At 39.7% G+C, this 19,213-nt stretch overlaps 1 pseudogene; it reads left to right on the forward strand.

The window, feature by feature from the left end:
- Positions 1-18,916, forward strand: part of LOC129680816 (60S ribosomal protein L13-like) — a 55,918-nt pseudogene extending 37,002 nt beyond the window's left edge.
- The last annotated feature ends 297 nt before the right edge of the window (positions 18,917-19,213 follow it).

Raw genomic sequence — 19,213 nt, forward strand, 5'->3', positions numbered from 1 at the left:
CAAATGCTACTACTAATAAAAAATAATATAATAGCTAACACTTACATAATACTTCTTTAAGCTATGCATCTCATTATGTTCTAAAAGTTAATACCTATGAACTTAATAATCTACAACAGCTAAATTAACACCTCTACTTACAGATAAAGAAACAGACACAATGAAAGGTTAAAAGAATAAACAATTTGTTGAAGGTAGCCAGCTTATCAACAGCAGGTCCAAGGTCATGTGCGTAGAAAAAATGTACAACTTTAAATACATAAGAAAACAAGTAATTGTGGTCCTGAACAAAGCAATGTATTTTATTACATGGAAATTGGCTTCATGTTTAATTAACCTTCCCATATATTTATTCTACTTGGACATATGAGATGAATATCTAACAAACCACCCACAGAAACTTGAAGCCTGCAGTAAGCAGTCATGGAACAACAATTTTATATTGAAAGTTCTCCAAGAAAGTAAAATATTTTTATTCTTTTCTTAAGATAATACTGGTTGGATATTACAATGTTGCAGTGAAATGCAAACAAAGGCTGTGTTGAAGAACCAGCCTTGTCTGCAAGGCTTGAGCTATTTGTCCTTTAATGCTGCAGAGTATTTATTGGGAATGTACCTTGATGCTTTGATGCCCTTTGTCAGCAGTCTGTTAACATCCCAGCCCTTCATATGAAGAGTTTAAACTGCATGTGTTATTTAGCTCTAATCTTACCACCACCTCAGATGTTACTTTTGTAAGCTTATACCTCCTGGTTCATGTTATAGGATGCAATTAAATGGATGGCTGCAAATGGTTGTGGCACAGTCATATATTTTAACACGGTCATTTGATTTAAAGCCATTGACATTTGTTGATTCAAAAGCCTGAAGACTGGGCCTGATGTGAGACTTTTAAAAAGTATGAAGGTACCGTAAAATGCTGAGTACCTTCACGAAAGCTCTGCCTTACTATTATTTTGAAGGGCTGAAACAACACTCAAAAACCTCATATTTATTTTCCCACAAAGGAAAAACAACTGTACTTCTGGCTAACATTGTAAGCATAGTACTAGGAAAGAAACACCAGGATGAAGATTTTATCTTAAAAAATATAACGGAAACTTGTAGAAATAGAATATTCCAAAGGCATTGGAGGAAACATGCTGTAAATAAAATGACAAAACAAATTTCATAGAACACTTACGTTCCTTCATCGGTGCATTTCCATTTTCTCCTAAATTCATGTGGGTATCAAATAATTTAGAAAGACTCAAAGCTTCCTTAGAGTTTTTTTTTTTTCTATAAATCACCTTGGTATGTTAATTGCCCGTGAATCTCCAAGAATGGATATGGCACACAGCATTTCCTAACATGTTTGATATAAAATCCCTTGTTCACAGAATATCTCGGAAGATTCGAGTTGTACAGAAATCCTTTGGAGACTTTTGAATCAGAAACAAGGGACTCTTTCCATAAATACATTTGTTGGCTTCTATGCTGAGATGCCTCCAAGTTCTTCAGACACTCTTCTCTCACCAATTCCCACTTGGTGCTCAAGCGGAAATTTAAAGACGATAGGGACAATGTCACTCATTTAACTCTTCGTCTAGCGCATTGCTTAATATGTTTCAAGCAACTTACTTCCAAGCAACCGTTTGATGCATAGTAAGGGCTCAACAAATATTTGTTAAACTTCCCTGAGATTTTCTTACTAAGTTCCTGTCTTCTTCTCCCTCCCCCTTTCCCCTGTGTTTCTCCCTCATACTAAATTTACTAATGGATCATTTAAGTCTAGACCGTTCTATTTTCTGATTCAATATTCTCAGAACCAAAATATGATTGGAAGAACAAATATAACTGCTTGTTATTCATAATATTCTTGAAAGACAGCCAGACCATAGTTCTAGGAGCCAAATGAGGACATTAGTTCTGATATATTTATTTCCTTCCATTGGCCTAGCCCAGAAATATAGTCCTCTTCCTTGAATTTTTCTTCTTTCTATTCTGTACTTATTTCACCAAAATTTGAACATTTCTTCCTCGGGAGGATAGTCCTTAGGACTCAGGAAGTAAATAAAATGTACAGATTTCAACAAGAAACAAAATTAACAAGTCCCAAAAGTTCCTGAAACTTACAAGATTCACTAGGATCCTGGCAAAGGTTCTATAGGCAGTAACAAATGGCTGTGTACAAGTAATACAACGGATTTGAGGCAGGCAGTTTTCCAGAGTCACTGCCCATGCTCATATCACATTTTTGGTGATGTAGTGTCTTTGAGTCATCCACACTCCTGAAAGTAACCCTAATAAACTCCCTGGTAAGATAGATTTTATTGTTTATGACATAGCCCTAAATTGTACCTTATAGATGTTGTAAGAATTTAACTGACATTAACTCATTTGCTGCTCATGCAAAGCACATGTGGCATATGCTATTATGACTAAATCTATTTTACATATGAGGAAACAGCTCACAAAAAGATAAGTGACTTGATCAATGCCACATTGAAAGACCAGACTATATACTTAAAGAAAGTACATCAAGCTGAAAAAAATCTATATGCTTAATTACTGTACTAATGTCATGCATTACCTATATTATTTCTTCTTTTGTTTTGCAATATTGATCAATGCCTAATAAGTCTCCTTGGCTTTTATTTGCTACAATTTTTTCTTAAATAAATAAAATATTACCCAAAAATCATGATCTAAATCCCACCCACTTCCCAGAATAGCCTCATTCTAACCTACAGAACCTTGTGTATTTCCTTCACATGAAAAAGGAATTCTGAAGATATGATTAAGCTAAAAATATTGAGATGTAAGCAATATTCTGGACTGTCTAGGTGGGTCTCATTTGAAGAGGAAAGTGGACAGGGATGTGACCATACCCAAACTTTGAAAATGAATGCAAAATATAAGAATGAAATAAGGAAGAATTCTTCAAAGAACATAGTCTGTATCTAGAGTTAGGAACATCAATAGAATGAGTCCTCGCCTATAGTCCCAGAATAAAAACATCCTGCTGGTGCTCAGACTTCAGCCTCTCACTGATTCCCAACTTCTGGTCTTCGGGATTGTAAGAGAGTATGTTAGTGTTTAAATAATTAATGTGTGACGATTTATTCTACTAGTAATTGAAAACAAATATCATAATCCAGCCCCAAACTCAAGGACTTGAAAATGAAACTGTAATATGGGAATATTAATAATGATTCTCACCAACCTTCTGGAACCAGTGAAATGTCCTGGTGTTCCAGTTTCTTTCCTGTGCCAGTGATTAAATATTCTGACCAAAAGCAACATGGGAAGGAAATAATTTCTTTGGCTTATACTCCCAGGTCATAATCTATCATTAAAGATCTCAAGCAGGTATCTAAAGTAGGAACCACAGAAGGATGCAATGCTTGCTTCTCAGCCACAGTACTTGCTTTCTCGCTTGCTTATGCTTACCTCACTTTCTTAGGTAGCCCAGGACCACTTGCCTAAGAGTGGTGCTGCCCAGAGTGGACTGTGCCTTTCTGCATCTATTAGCAATCAAGACAATTCCCTATGGGGCATTCCTCGGTGGAGGCTTTTTTCTCAATGACCCTAAGCTATGTTGACTTGAAAATTAAATTAAATGGGGCATTTGACCCATGGTAGTAGCATCAATACATAAAAGCAATCAAAGGCTTCCAATCGGTGCCTGGGATAGAAATTAGCACACTGTCATTGCTATTTAATTCAATAGGCTAGAATAAGCCATGTGACAGGCAAAGAAATACATTCTACCTCTTTTGTGGACTTGCTGCATCTGACTTTGCTATTCTCTCTCAGTGGAGGTGGAGATTTTTCGAGGCGATGGAAAGTTTTGAACGAAAGGCTTACTTTAAAGAAGATGGCCACAGAAAGTTGGGTATAGTATCACAAGCCTTTAATCCCAGCACTTGGTGACGCTCTGAGCCCAAGGCCAACCCGCTCTTCATAGTGAATTCTAGGACCACAGAGCTGCATAGCAAGATCCCATCTTGGGTAAGAAAGAGAGAGAGAGACCAGGAGCCAGCCAAATAAACAAATATATTGCCCTGCATACATATCATTTGTTACTGTGGAAAAACATTTAAAATCCACTCCTTTAACAAGTTCTCTTGAACTGTAATTATTTGACCATAGAAATTTAAATTGATTGATATTTTAGTTGAACATTTGACAATACATCCCATCATTTCCTGATATCTAGCTCTTCTGTGAGAAAGTCGCACTCAATCTATCTGTCATTTTCTTTCACTAATCAATTTTTCTCTGACAGATAATATAATGTTTGTTTCTGAAGAGTCTGCATTTGGAATTTTTTCTGTTTATCTTACCCAGATCTTATCATATGCTATCAAACTAAAGCTCTTTTTAAATCCCTTTTTCAACCATTCTCTCTCTCTCTCTCTCTCTCTCTCTCTCTCTCTCTCTCTCTCTCTCTCTGTGTGTGTGTGTGTGTGTGTGTGTGTGTGTGTGTGTGTGTGTGTGTACATGGTACAGTGTGCATGTGGAAATCGGAGAGGACAATTTGAAACCTTTACTGGCCGAGCCATCTCACCAGCCAACAAAAGACTCATGTCTTATTTGAAGTATAAGAAGTTTATAATAGAGTGGACACCGGTATGTGTCTGTGCATGTAACGGTCAGAGCTCAGCTTGCAGTAATCAGTTCTTTCCTTCCACCCTGTGGTTCCTGGAGGTGGAACTCAGGTTGTCAGGCTTGGAGGCCAGGGCCTTCACTTACTAAGCCTTCTTGCCAGCCCTCTGTGTGTTATATTTTGATTGATTACTATCTTTCACAATAGTTCCCAAGTCACTTATCTCTTGCACTTACCATAATCTGTTACTTAACATCAGTTGAATTTTCTCTTCATTTATTGTGTGTGCTGCATGGCTGTGCCTTTTCTCTTTTCATTACATTCTATTTTTATTGTGCTTTTATTGTTTCTTGTTATCTCTTTAGGATTTTTAAATGTGCCTATTACATTTCAGATTATTCTATAATCTCCAGACCTTTTGGATATATTTCCTCCCGGTGGTTGCAGCTGCTTTCTCTCCCACATGGAGTTTTGTTTTCTGGGTATTTATTTTTATTCTATTGTGCTCTTGCTGTGAGACAATCCTTTCAGAGCTGTTCCACTCTTGTTTCTTCCCGAAGCCTGGGGGTTCACGAATCCCAGTGCAGTACTGGTGTTAATTTCTCAATTTGGGATTCCTGCACCCCAGGAATGGTGTAAATTCAGAACTCACACCTGCTCCATGCCAACTTGGGTTTCCAGTTCTTTACAGATTTCTTCATGGGACCTCGCTTGGGCCTGCTCTGGAGGGTAGAGTTTCTGTAATACTGTTTCATGCAAGACGCCTGATTATTGGCGGAATGTGTCCCAGTATGTGCCTCGCCATGCTCGGCGGTTCCTTCTCCTGCCCGGCATCCTGCTCCCCAGTCTCTGGCTGACTGGGAACCCCATCAGGCACCATGGGTTCCCCTGCACTAGTTTCACTCTCTTTGTTGATTTTAAGGGCCAGAGGCTTTTACTTTGTCTCTTCCTGATGTGGATGTCTCTTATATTTTGGAGAGACCAGTGCTTCTCCAATCATCTCTGTTTACCATGCTCTATTGTACTGTGTCATTTGCCTCTTCTGTGAATTCTCCTTCTCTACCCTTAATCCAGCCGATAACCACGAGCCCCGCTGTGTCTTTAGAGCCTGGCTCCTTCAGGCTGGAGGCTCCAGTCAAATGAACTACTGCGCCGATTCCAATTCAAAGCAACACTGATTGCCCAGTGGGTCCTTGACGCTCACGATCCTGCCATATTTCAACTCTGTTCTAATTTCATTCCTGTTAGTGGGATAAAATATCCCTACAAAAGGCAACTTCGGGGAGAAAGGGGCTTATTTCAGCTTACCTCTCCAGATCACAGTCCATCACCGTAGGAAAGCCAAGGCAGGGACTTCTGTCCTATCACATCCACAGGCAGGAGGAGAGAGAGAGAGAGATGAATGCATCACTTGCTCAGTTGCTCACTTTTATGTGCTTTTATGGGTCTGTTTCTCCAGTCCTACACGATTCAGAAGCCACTGCAAAGGAAACAGGACCACCTACAGTGGTCTGAGTCTTCTCGCATCAAATAACCTGATTAAGACTGTCCCTCACGGACACGCTCACGAGCCAACATAATGTTGACAATTCTTTATTGAAACTGTCATCTCTAATAATTCTCGGTTGTCAAGTTGACACCTGAAATTAACTCTCATAGACACTTGTTTCCAAAGTCAAGCTAGAGTGTGACTATGTTGAGATGCTAAACAAAAAGCCCTTACTCCTGGCCATCCCTCCCTCTAGATGTTCTTCTGTCCATTCCTGAAGCATGAGCTGAAACCTGAACAACTGTGCAATGGCTTGCTAAGAGTGGATGTCTATCACCTGAAGTCACTAAATGTCACCTATGAATAGAACAAGATCATGTCATAAATCTAACTGAGAGTTCTGAGTAAACATTTCTAATCCTAGACCCTTTCTGGAACTCTATTTTGAGGATAAGAAAATAGAAACACATCTTAAGAGAGGACTCTTCTGTCGGGATTTGCTCAGACAGTCAATTCCCTCACTATGTGCTGAAGTCATATGCATCCATCCCAATCTCTGACTGCACAGTGATTATTGGCATCCAGGATGATAGATCTCTCAGGCACTGGAAATTTCCATTGACCAAGAAAAGATTAATGCGCTCTTTGTATTTACTGTGACAGGGAAGACTCTGAATACATTTTTAAAAGATTCTCAGTAAGAATTTGGAAATGAAATGTTTTATCTTAGGACGAAAAAAGAAAAAAAGAACAATTAAACCCAAAACGAGATTATTATCCAACTATTGCTGTAAGCTGAGGCTTCTCTGGATAAGATCTCTATTAAGGAACAAAGTCATTTGGTAGAATTTTTCAGTTTTCTAAAGCTGGTTTTCAAGAGGTGTTTTAAAAGCCAACTGTAAATTGAGTTCACTTCATAAAAACTTGCAGTAAATATTATCTTTCGATGTGTTAAAAATCAATAATGTAATTTTTTAAGTTGACTTTTTAAGAATATTGTGACCTACATTAAAATAAGTACTCCTGAAAATTAGAGATTTTGATTTTGAGTTGTACAAAAGAAAGAAGAATATAAATTAATTTCACTACGGATGTGATCTTCTTGATGTGATCATTTGGGGGGGTAAAGAAAAGAACATGTAATAGCACATTGACTAACCTATTTCTAGCTCTCCCCTGAATGTCTTGGAAGCCTTTACTTACTTATGTGTTCTCATCATTTCAGCTTTCTCATTTCTGTGATGTTTTAGGAAGAGATCCCCTAACTACGTTCATAACAAAGAAACCCTTTTTTAAAAATTCGCCCCCACACACAAAGAAATTTTAGCAAGTTTTTCTTGGAATGTTTTCTTTCACTATAACTAAGCTAAACTATTTTTGTAATTATATATATAATTATAATATATATATAAACCTTTTTCTTATAGCTGATTTTTGGGATATTAAGTATTTCTACATAGAATTTGAGATAGTAGAGACAGGATGCAATACAACTAAACTGTGGGGCAGGCTCCAGTCTAAAAATAGAGGCCTCTTTCACTTTTAAAGATATAGAAAGAAGAATGTTTTCTGCATATGAGTAATTAATGAGGCACCTGTTATGCCTAACCTCATTAAGATTCAACCATCTAAGTATTCTAATTCCAAGGATCTCTGAATTAGAAAGCATTAATATAATTTTCTTCTATGGTATAATAGACTAACTAAAATATATTTGCAGACCATTGGCATTAATGGACCAGAAAGAATGCTGCAGAAAGTATTTAGATAGGCTTTGCTCTTAGCTGGGATGTTATTCTAATACCAGAATAGGGTTAGATTTGCTTAAGAGGTTTGGAAGTTGACCTAGCTGCCTCCCCTACAAGGACAGTTTGTCCTGGGACATTATTATAAATACAGTTTTATTGATGAGAGTGTCTGGTTGTGGATAAATGAAGTTGTTTGCAGTGATAGCACAGTTCTGGGATTTTCAGGCCACTAGTTTGTCAAGATTTCATGATTCTTTCCCTTCAGTTTGACACATGTTTTTCCCATTCTTTATCCTATTCTAATGAATATTCCCACTATATAAAAAGACATTTCTTTAGCTAGACTTTGCATTTCTTAATGTGACTTTCTGTCAAAATCAAATTCATTTAAAGAGACTTTGTCCATTTTTTTTTCTGAGATAGGAATTCTCTGTGTTAGCCCTGGCTGTCCTGGAACTCACTCAGTAGACCAGGCTGGCCTTGAACTCAGAGATCCACCTGCCTCTGCCTCCCCAGGGCTGGGATAAAGAGTATGTCCCACTGCCCCACTCCATTACCTCTTTTATACCGGCAAACAGCTTTCAGATACATGGTGCTGCTGTGAAACAACTTAAAACCCTCACTAATGTGGACAACGTAATTTTTCAGTGTTTTTTGAATGTTGAAATAAAATATCTACTCACTTTGTGATGGTGATAATGACAGTTCTTCAACAGATAATCTCATGGAGGTCCTCTAGTCAACTATGCATCAAGAGTCTACAAAGATAATCAAGGAATTTGATAACGTGAGACATCTGTGGCATTGGGACTACCCAGGCTGGCTTCAGATCCACACTTAAATATCTCTGAGTGGTTTAGCTCTCTGAGACATCTTTCCCACATCTGTCAAATGGGACAATAATTATGAGCTCTTATAATTAAAAGAGACACTGTATCAACATGCCCATCAGTTCCTTTGTCTCCTAAAATCTAAGGGTGCCCCATACCTCTCGGTTCCAATGAGATTTAAAAATGGACTCACTATATGTGATCAGCCCGTCTTCTAAAACAGTGGCTTGCCTCCTATTTATTCTGGCAAGTTACTTCCTAGCAACAGTTGCCAGGGACAGATGGGGATGGCTCATAATATAAACCAAGAGGAAAAGCAGCTCCTCAGTCTCACCTTAAATTAGTTTATGTCCATCAACAAAGCACGAAGCAGTTGCACAAGACCATGTGCGGTTCTCCAGAATGGTGTACATCAAAAAAAGCAGGAGTAAAATGCAAACCCCAGAGTCTCCCCTCAAAAGGAAGGAAGACTCAGAAGAATCCGGTCTTCTCTGACTCTACATTATCATCTCTTTCACCAGAGCTGCTGCGTGGGACTTTTCCTGGAAAGACACGACACAAATATATCTAGTCACCTCAGAGCCCAAAGTAATGGTTCTCCCAAAGCCCAGCGTTGTGCTCTAGAAAGTTTTAACTGGGTTAACTTACAGAAGTAGGAGCAGAGAGAACAAATGTAACTGCTTCACTGCGGAGTCCACCCCAGAGCAAGCAGAGGCTTGCAGAAGCCATATCCCAGAGCAATCTGAATAAGGCATAGGTAGCCAGGCTGGTCAGTGAGTCTCCTCACAGCTATTCGGCCCTGTAGTTCTCTGCTGCTTCTATAACCTGAGAAAGGGGTCCCTGTGAATCTTGTAAGTTCCAGGTTTCCCAGACTTGTGCAGTTTGTTTAACTCCTGAATCTCCTGAACTCCTCTGACCACTTAATTCTGGAAGGAATACTTCAAATCAGAGGAAATTACTAAACAATAACAGAAATCTACTGGAAATCATTGAGATGTTTCCAGAAGGTATTGGAATCCTTTACCTTTAACACTCCCAGCTTTCTTAGAAGAAGGGTTTGCTGCCCCTCTGATCTTTAAGCCTTACACTGCAGGCCACTAATTCCTTGGAAGTCTACAGAGCTGCAGAAAGCACACAGAAAAAGATAGGCCTATCCTAGATCATCATTCCCCAATTACCAACTGTCCTAGGTTAAGCCTTTACTCTTAGCCCAAGTATGGCCAGTAGCATTAACAAAACCTATCCTGCTGTTTGCGCTGCTGGCTTCCAAGCCCTGCCTGCTTTCCAAAAGCTCCCTGGCCCTGACAGCTGGGTTCACCTAGAAGTCTGTGTGTACTGTGTTTTCACCCAAATTTCTGTTATTCATTAATTCTGGTCATTGCCTGAAGGCTCATTCTTAGTCTTGCCTTAACGAATCCAATTCACATTTCCAACCCTACTGCCATTCCAAACTCCAGAGTAGACTTGCTCCCCTAGAATAATGCTAGCAAGAATGTTGGCCAGAAGCTGTCCTGATCTTTTCAGGCTCTCTGGGAACTTTAGACAGCTAAGGAATAATTTTCAAATGCTTGTCATTAGCCTATGTTGTAAAAAAAAAAAAAAAAAAAAAAAAAACTAACATGAGGTATTAGCAGCACAACTCTAATCCATCTGCCCTTGATGGATTCAATTCGAACCCCAGCAGCAGAAAAAAAAGGAAGCGCTAAAATGCATAAATTATGCAAAGATCAAAAGGGCAATCATTGCTGCTATGGCAGAGCAGGAGTCTTCTAACATCTCTGTTCTCATCACCATGGAGAAGCCCCAGAGTAGACAGTATGCTACAGTGCAGGAGGAAGGATGCTGTTACTTCGTGCTTTCTTGAAATCTGTTGGAGCCTGCATCAGTTTGGTTTGGTCACTATAGTGACACAGTGACCAAAGATTGTTGGAGACACTGTATATGACTCAACTGGCAAGAGTTTTCTTTCTTCCTTTCTTTCTTTTTTCTTTCGATTTTTCGAGACAATGTTTATCTCTGTAGCCTTGGCTGTCCTGCGTTCATTTTGTAGACCAGGTTGGCCTTGAACTCACAGAAATCTGCTTGCCTCTGCCTCCTCAAGCGCTGGGATTACACCATGGCCAGCAAGAGTCAATTTTTTAGAGTTTTCAGTCTTACAAAAAGTAACAGTTCAAGGTTAGAGGTACTGCTCAGCGGCATAGAACTTGCCTAGCACTCCCAAGACCCTGGGATTACACCATGGCCAGCAAGAGTCAATTTTTTAGAGTTTTCAGTCTTACAAAAAGTAACAGTTCAAGGTTAGAGGTACTGCTCAGCAGCATAGAACTTGCCTAGCACTCCCAAGACCCTGGCATCAAAAGTAATAATGATAATAATAATAATAATAATAATAATAATAATAATAATAATAAATAATAATAATAATAATATTTAAAATGCCAGTTTTCTGAGTCATTCGCCTCAGAAAGTGGCATTATTTAAAGTGGGCAGTCTAACATGCCTTTGCCTTATCTGAATTATCTGATGGGGCTCTAAAATGTTGCATATTGGTTTATTTTGCCTTTTTTTTTTCTTTGTGAACAAGACTGGTCTTGAATGCCTGGGCTCAAGCAGTCATCCTCCTGAATAGCTGGGAATACTGGCATGCAAACAGCTGCCTTGACTCTTTTTGTTGTTGTTCCAAAAATATTTTAAATAGCTTATAAGAAAAATTCAACTCAGTATGAGACACATAAAAAATGACCAAAGCAAATGGAAAAAATACTAATATGGTGACTGTGTGTTCAACATAATTGCAATGATAAAGCTGCAAAAATTGGCTTTGGGTTACATGGTTCAAAAAGCACGTGAAACTGTTAAGTTCTTGTAATCAAAAAGGAGGGAGCATGCTGCAGGAGAGCCAGTTTTTCCTGGCACTGAAATCTGAAAGAACTTCCTGACGTGCAGCTTTCTAGAAAGGAAACTGAGTGATGTAAGGGGCAGGGTCCTCAACTACATTTTTACAACAAATGCAAGAGTTGATTTCATTTTCTAATGAGGTGAGGACATTTGTTATTTCAGCAGCTGGTCATAGAGCCCCTTCTAGGAGGTAAACAGTTTAGGGTAGAAGCAGAAATCTCTATGGATCTGGTGGGGCTTCGAAGGCTGAAGAAGAAAAGAGAGTGGTTTGGCTGACTGGAAGGAAAACAAGCTTAAAGTCCAAGTGGTAATGTTGTGAGTGGGTGAAGTGGTGCCATGAAAATGGAGATGCCAGGGAACTGACACCAGCAAAAAGGGATCCTTTGTCACTCCCACCAACCTTGATCTTCAGTACAGTTTCATCATGCAGTTGTATTTCAATATATATGTGAATGTCAAAAGCTAAAGATCATCATTCAAGATGGCAAGGGGTTGAGATGATGGAGATGCAGGGATGGCTCAGTTGCTTGACAATCAGAAGGATCAGACTTCAATCCCTAGAATCTACATGAAAATGTCAGGCAGAGTGGCAAGAGATTAGAATCCCAGTTTGGGGGAGACAAAGACTGGGTAGATCTGAGGTCTCACTGGCCAACCAGCCTAGCATAATTGGTTGGTCCCAGGTCAATGAGGGACCTTGACTCAAATGAATGAGTCCTGAGGATGATAGCTAAGGTTGTCCTTCAGCACGCACACACACATTCACATGTACACATGAGCACTGAAAGTAAGCATGAGAGGATAACAGAACATGAGACCCACAGGACAACACAGAGGAAGTCAAAGATTGTACCATCAGCTGTAAAGAACAACAGCTAAATTCCCTGCGGCTGAGAGCTGACCCGTATGCTTTCAGTACCGTAGAATCCAATGTCCATTCTGATATCCTCTCTTAAATTGTAACAATCCTATCAGCAGCAGCCTAAAAGATGATTTATCCTCTGAAGATAGACCAGATACCCATAAGAGAGGTAGCCATTTGTCAGACAGTGTCCAGTGTCTTCTTTTGACTGATACAGACTCCTATCACCAGCTTGGTACATCTAATCCCAACTACAGTGAGTTTCTAACTACCCAATCACCTGGTGTGGCTTATTGACATGACTGGTGAGATCTGAACCAAGAGGCTATGAAAAACTTCCAGACCACATTCTTACATAGGCTATTATCCATTGATTATTTTCACACAACTGAAGTCTGGGCTACAGACATAATCGAAGTGAGCCAGCTTTGGCCAGGAGGATGAAGACAACACTCCAGTCCATGCAATGACCTGGAAATGGCACAGAAAAACCCTGCATTTTTTAGTAAGCACAGCTGCTAGCTGTAACCAATAACCTCACATCAACCCCAACCACTTCCCAACTCTGGCTTTCGAAAAAGAGAAAAACAAATTCTCCATCACGTATAAGCCATTGTTACAAAGCCAATCTGTACCATCTACTTAGAGTACCTACACATATATTGGATTTACTCTACCCTTTCAGTATAGTCCATTAAGCCATGTTAGTTATGCAGTATTTTCCAAACTTAGCTCAAATTATGACTTATAGATTATAACAAGGGCTGCATCACCGGTTTACTATAAGAACTTCGGCAGTGAACAGTCCTACTTTTGTTTTCCCAGTAGCCGAGTAAAGTATTGCATGTTTGATGAAATGTTGAGCACAGTGGATAGTGTTGCCCGAAACAAGGCAGAGTTCAATAAGCTTCAAATACGGAGTTTGTTGGATTTCTTGTTTTATTTCATTTTTAATTAATTCATTAATTCACTTTACATCCTGAGCATAGCCCCCTACCTCCTTTCCTCAATTCTGAGTGAGATTTAATCACTCTCCCTTGGGTGCTCCTTGTTACGTATCTTCTTTGGTTCTATGAATTGTAGTATGCTTATCCTGGATTATATGGCTAAAATCTGCTTATAAGGGAGTACGTACCATGTGTGTTTTTCTGGGTCTGGGTTACCTCACTCAGGATGATCTTTTCTAGTCCCATCCATTTGACTGCAAATTTCATGTTTTCCTTTTAATAGCTGAGTAGTATTCCACTATGTAGGTGTATCACAATTTCTTTGTCCATTCCTCAGCTGAGGGACACCTGGGTTGTCTCTAGATTCTAGGTATTATGAATAAGGTTGCTGTGAACATAGTTGAGCAAGTGTCCAGGTTGTATGGTATAGCATCCTTTGGGTATAGCTGGGTTTTGAGGCAGAGCAATTCCCAATTTTCTGAGAAAGCGCCAAATTGATTTCCACAGTGACTGTGCAAGTTTGCACCAGCAATGCAGGAGTGTTCCCCTTTCTCCACATTCAGCAGGTGCTATTACTTGAATTTTAGATCTTAGCCATTCTGTTGGGTGTAAAATGGAATCTCAGAGTTGTTTTGATTTACATTTCTCTGATGACTAAGGGCTTTGAGCATTTCTCTAAGTGTTTCATGGCCATTCAAGATTCCTCTGCTGAGAATTCTCTGTTTAGCTTTATACCGTATATTTTAATTGGATTATTTTGTTTGTTGGTGTCTAATTTATTGAGTTCTCTATATAGCCCTTTGTTAGATATAGGATTGGTGAAGATCTTTCCCCAGTCTGTAGACTGCAGTTTCATTCTATTGACAGTGTCCTTTGCCTTACAGAACCATTTCAGTTTCATGAGGTCCCATTAATTGATTGTTGATCTTAGAGCCTGTGCTGTTGGTGTTCTGTTCAGGAAGTTGTCTCCTGTGCCATTGAGTTCAAGGCTTTTTCCGACTTTTTCTTCTAACAGATTTAGTATGTCCGGTTTTATGTTGAGGTCTTCTATCCACGTGGGTTTGAGTTTTTCACAGAGAGATAAATATGGATCGATTTGCATTTTTCTACATGTAGACATCCAGTTAGACCAGGACCAATTGTTAAGTATGCTTTCTTTTTTCCATTGTATGGTTTTGGCTTGTTTGTCAAAAAAATCAAGTGTCCGTAGGTGTATGGGGTTATTCCTGGGTCTTTAGTTGAATTCCATTGATCAACCAGTCTATTTCTATGCCAGTACAATGCAGTTTTTATTACTATTGCTCTATAGTATAGATTGAAGTCAGGGATGGAGATCTTCCAGAAGTTCTTTTATTATATAGGATTGTTTTAACTATTTTGGGTTTCTGTTTTTCCATATGAAGTTGAGAATTGTTCTTTCAAGGTCTGTAAAGAATTATGTTGTTATTTTGATGGTGACTGCATTGAATCTGTGGATTGCTTTTGGTAAGATGGGCCATTTTTAATGTTAATTCTATCGATCCATGAGCATGGAACATCTTTCCATCTTCTGATATCTCCTTCAATTTCTTTCTTCAGAGACTTGAAGTTCTTGTCATGAAAATCTTTGATTTGCTTGGCTAGAGTTACACCAGAACACTTTATATGATGTAAGACCATTGTGAAGGATGTAGTTTCCTTAATTTTTTTTTCTCAGACCATTTGTCACTTGTATGCAGGAGGCCTATTGACACCAACAACTTATGAACATGCCAAAACTTTGCCTTACAAATATAAGAAAAGAAAGGGGCAACCCAATTGTTGCCAGCTCTATTTTTTTCAGGAATACCTTGAGCACAGGAGAAATCTGCTGATGCCTTCATAAATGCTATGACAGATTCTTAATCTCCAGTGATTATAGCTACTGCTGAGTTTTCTACTGTACTAATTCGGTTAGAAACTATATTAGACTTTATGGGGGAAAACCCAATTTCTGTGGTTTTACCACATGAAGGATCATTTGTATCCTGATTTAGGAAGTCCAGAGTGGGTGTTATGAGACTGTGTGACGGCACCACCGTATGGTCTTCAAGAAGTCAGCCTTCCACTTCCCCCTTTTGACACGAGGCTTGCTTCCATGCAATCACTTCTGACAAAAGCTGTTGCACCACAGACAGCATCATCACAATCCACACAGGAGAAGAGGGAAGAACACCCTCTAAAAGCACCTTCCTAAAATCATAGATCCAATGAGTTCGGTCAATAATGTATTGGCCAGATCTGTTACCCTGGACAAAGGAACAAAGAGACTGTTAGCATTTTTACCTTGGTGTATTGCTGATATGAACAAATTCAGAGGGCTCTAAGCAAGGAATAGAATGAATACAGAAGAGAACCATCAAATTATCCATCATATATTGTCAATAAAAGTTCTATTACACTGGACCATGAACCCAAAAAAGCTCTGAACTACTGAAATACAGGGCTGCAGACATTTAATATTTCGTTTTCTTACTGTTGTTATTGCTTGAGACAGGGTCTTATGCAACTCGCACTTGAACTCACTATGTAGCTATGGATGACCTTGAATTTTTGATTGTCATGCTTTACTTCCAAGGCCTAAGATTACAAATGTGCCCCAAAAGTGCAAGGACTCCTGGCTAAATCACTCATTAAACCATTGCATTGCAACACTGTTCTATAGCTGTTTCTTATGAAAAGTAACTTTTGTGACTCATTTTCTTAACTACATTTCTTTCCATCATTGTGTCTGTAGAAGAAGCTAGAGAGGTGGCTTAGTTAATTTAAGGGGAAAAAAATGCTTGCTATGCAAGCAGGAGAGCTTGAGTTCAGGTCCCCAGCACCCACATGAAAACGGGGGACAGTGGAACGCAACATGTAACATCGGTGCAAGAAGAGGTAGAGATAAGGGGATCCCTGGAGCTTGCTGGCCCACCAGTATAGCCAATACAGTGAGGCTCAGAGAGACTGTCATAGATAGGGTTCCTATTGCTGTGAAGAGACAACAAAACCATGGCAACGTTTACAAAACATTTAGGGGCTGGCTTACAGTTTCAGAGGTTTAGTCTATCTTCATGGCAGGAAGCATGGCAGCATGCAGGAAGACAAGGTGCTAAAGAAGGAGCTGACAGCTCTGCATCTTGATCCACAGGCAGCAGAAGGAAACAATGGACCACAAGGCCTGGCTTCAGCTTCTGAGCAAAGCCCACCACCTAATGACCTCCTTCCTCCAACAAAGCCATGCCTACTCCAACAAGGTCATACTCCATTGTGCCACTTCCTGTGGACCAATGAGGGCCATTTTTATTCAAACCCAAACAGAGAGATATTCAGTTTAGATCTCTGACTTCCAGATATACATGCACACATATGCACCGGCACATGCACACATAAACACAGACACTCATAAGTGTCACATATACAGGAAGAACAATAACAATAGCAAAAAAAATTAGTTGGGAGGTGTTTAGTATTGAAGTAAAGATGTTTTACACTGATCCAAACAAGAGGTGAATCCTTTTGTATTGATGAGTTATGTGACTGCTTAACTAATAGAATGTTCTAGAAATGATGTTCTGCCAGTTTTCAGAGAAAGGTCAAAACAAAAACAAAAAACCCTGACAGCTTTCTCTTCCTGCGCCTTCAAGTGCACACTCTTGGAAATTAGCTACCTTGTTGGAAAGAAGTTCAGCACTTAAGTAGGGGGAATAGACAAGAGAACTGTTGGACACTTCTGCACAGCTGTGGCTGAATGCCTGAAAGAGCAACTTATGGAAGAAAGGATTTCTTTGGGCTTCTGATTTGAGATGTTTCACTGTATCATGGAGTCAGGCAGCTGGCAGAAGAGAAGCTATGGTGGCCTACTTCACCAGTTAGGGCCTGCCTTCTATAGTTCCCAGAAATCTCCCAACATGGCACGACCATTTGAATTCAATGCACACGCTTGTGGGGTACAGTTCATAGTCAAAGCATAATGGAAAGTGACCAAAGCCCCAGCTTATAGCAAATTCCTTACATCTCAGAAGAGAGCTGGCACCAAATACTACTCGTTGTTAAGAGCTGTTTTAGAAGCAGAGCCTTGAGCCTTGACTGAATTGTCTTATTTGCCTTATGAAACAGAAGTTATCGTTATGAGTTGCTCCCTCTGAACAATGATCAAGCTTCAGACTTGTGAGTAAAATAAATCATTGTAGCTGTAACCCATTAATAACGGAGGTAGTTTGCATCACAGCAGTAGATAACAAAAACAAAGAAATTAATTATGCCAGTGCAGTGTAAATCTAGAAAAGTTTCTCACGGTCAAAAACTGTAACAGTGACTGAGAATGTAGTTCAGCTGGGAGAGTTTGCCAATCTGGGCAAACACTCTTAAACTGGGCTTCATGCCTGTAATTGCTGGGCTCTTAATGAGGGATGCAGAAAGTTCAGGAGTTCATGATCATCCTTAGCTGTAGAGTGAATATGGAGCTAATATGATTACCTGAGGTAGTATCTAAAAAATGTCGTCAATATAAACCTTATCATAAATATGCCAATTTTCTTATTTAATATGATAATCCCAACCATCCATATTTGTAGCATTCCTAGCTTTATTCAAAGACCTATAAGCCCAAATATTTGAACAAAATTATAGAGGGTCTATTCCCCTATTGATATGTAAGAAAAATATTTCAGAAGCAAATAACAACCATGCCCGAAAAGCGGCTATTACAATATTAGGACCTTTCTGAGCTCCAAATACGTGTGGTTAAGGAATATAGAACAGAGATAAGCTTTAAAATCTTAATCAAAATACAGTTTGCTCTGTCGAGAAATGAGCTACAGTCACTAGACGATATAAACAGTGTAATAATGAATTAGCCCTTTCTGCTCGGCGGTTCTCCTGCACAGGAGCCAGCAGGAATGGCATGATCCTGAAGCCCCGCTTCTTCCACAGGAGTTGGCAGCAACGAGTGGACACTTGGTTCCCAGCCAGAATGCAAGGTCCGTCGACTCAAGGCCTGGCAGGCGACAGCGCGCCGCATGACCTTCGTCCCGCATCTGGTCCCATCAGCCCATAGTGAGGTGCCCTACAGTTAGATACCACACGGAGGTCCAAGCTGGCAGGGACTTCAGCCTGGAAGAACTACGGGTGGCTGGTATCCCTAAGAAAATGGCTCGCACTATCGGCATCTCTGTGGACCCAAGGAGGGGAAACACATCCCCTGAGTCGCTACAGGCCAATGCGCAGCGCCTGAAGAAGTATGGCTCCAAGGACGCTTTTTTCCCCAGGCAGCCCTCTGCTCCAAAGAAGGGAGATAGGTGTGCTGAAGAGCTTAACTCACCCGCTGAGCTTACAGGACTGTGATGTTCATCAGGAATGTCTACAAAAAGGAGGCGGCCACGGTCATCACAGAGCAGAATTTCAAGGCTTTTGCCAGTCTTCGCACCGCTCGGGCCAATGCCCTGCTCTTTGGCATCCGAGAAAAGGGCTGAAGGAAGCTGCAAAGCAAGACGTTGAAAAGAAAAGCAATGCGCTGTTGGAGTATTGCAGTGAATTTTCCATAAAGTAAAGAAAAAAAATTAAAGCAGTCTATGAAACAATGGCTAGTTATGATTATGTCTAATATACTAGAATTTAATCATTTTAATTTAAACAGTTTGTTTTCAGCTTTAATAGTTTCAAATTTTTGAGGTTTTCAGGGGAAAGGTTCATTTTAAAGAGAGGTCTATGAGCTGTTTAAAGGAGTAGCTAAGGAAAATTGTCTGTATCCATTTGGGGGAGATTAATCACCCTCTCAGATTAAAAGGTTTTAATGTGCCTAGAAGATAAATAAAAGTTACAGTGGGTTTTCAAAGAATCCTGGTCT

This window comes from Psammomys obesus, unplaced genomic scaffold, assembly GCF_907164565.1.
Source record: "Psammomys obesus unplaced genomic scaffold, mPsaObe1.curated_primary_1811, whole genome shotgun sequence".
Taxonomy (NCBI): Eukaryota; Metazoa; Chordata; class Mammalia; order Rodentia; family Muridae; genus Psammomys; species Psammomys obesus.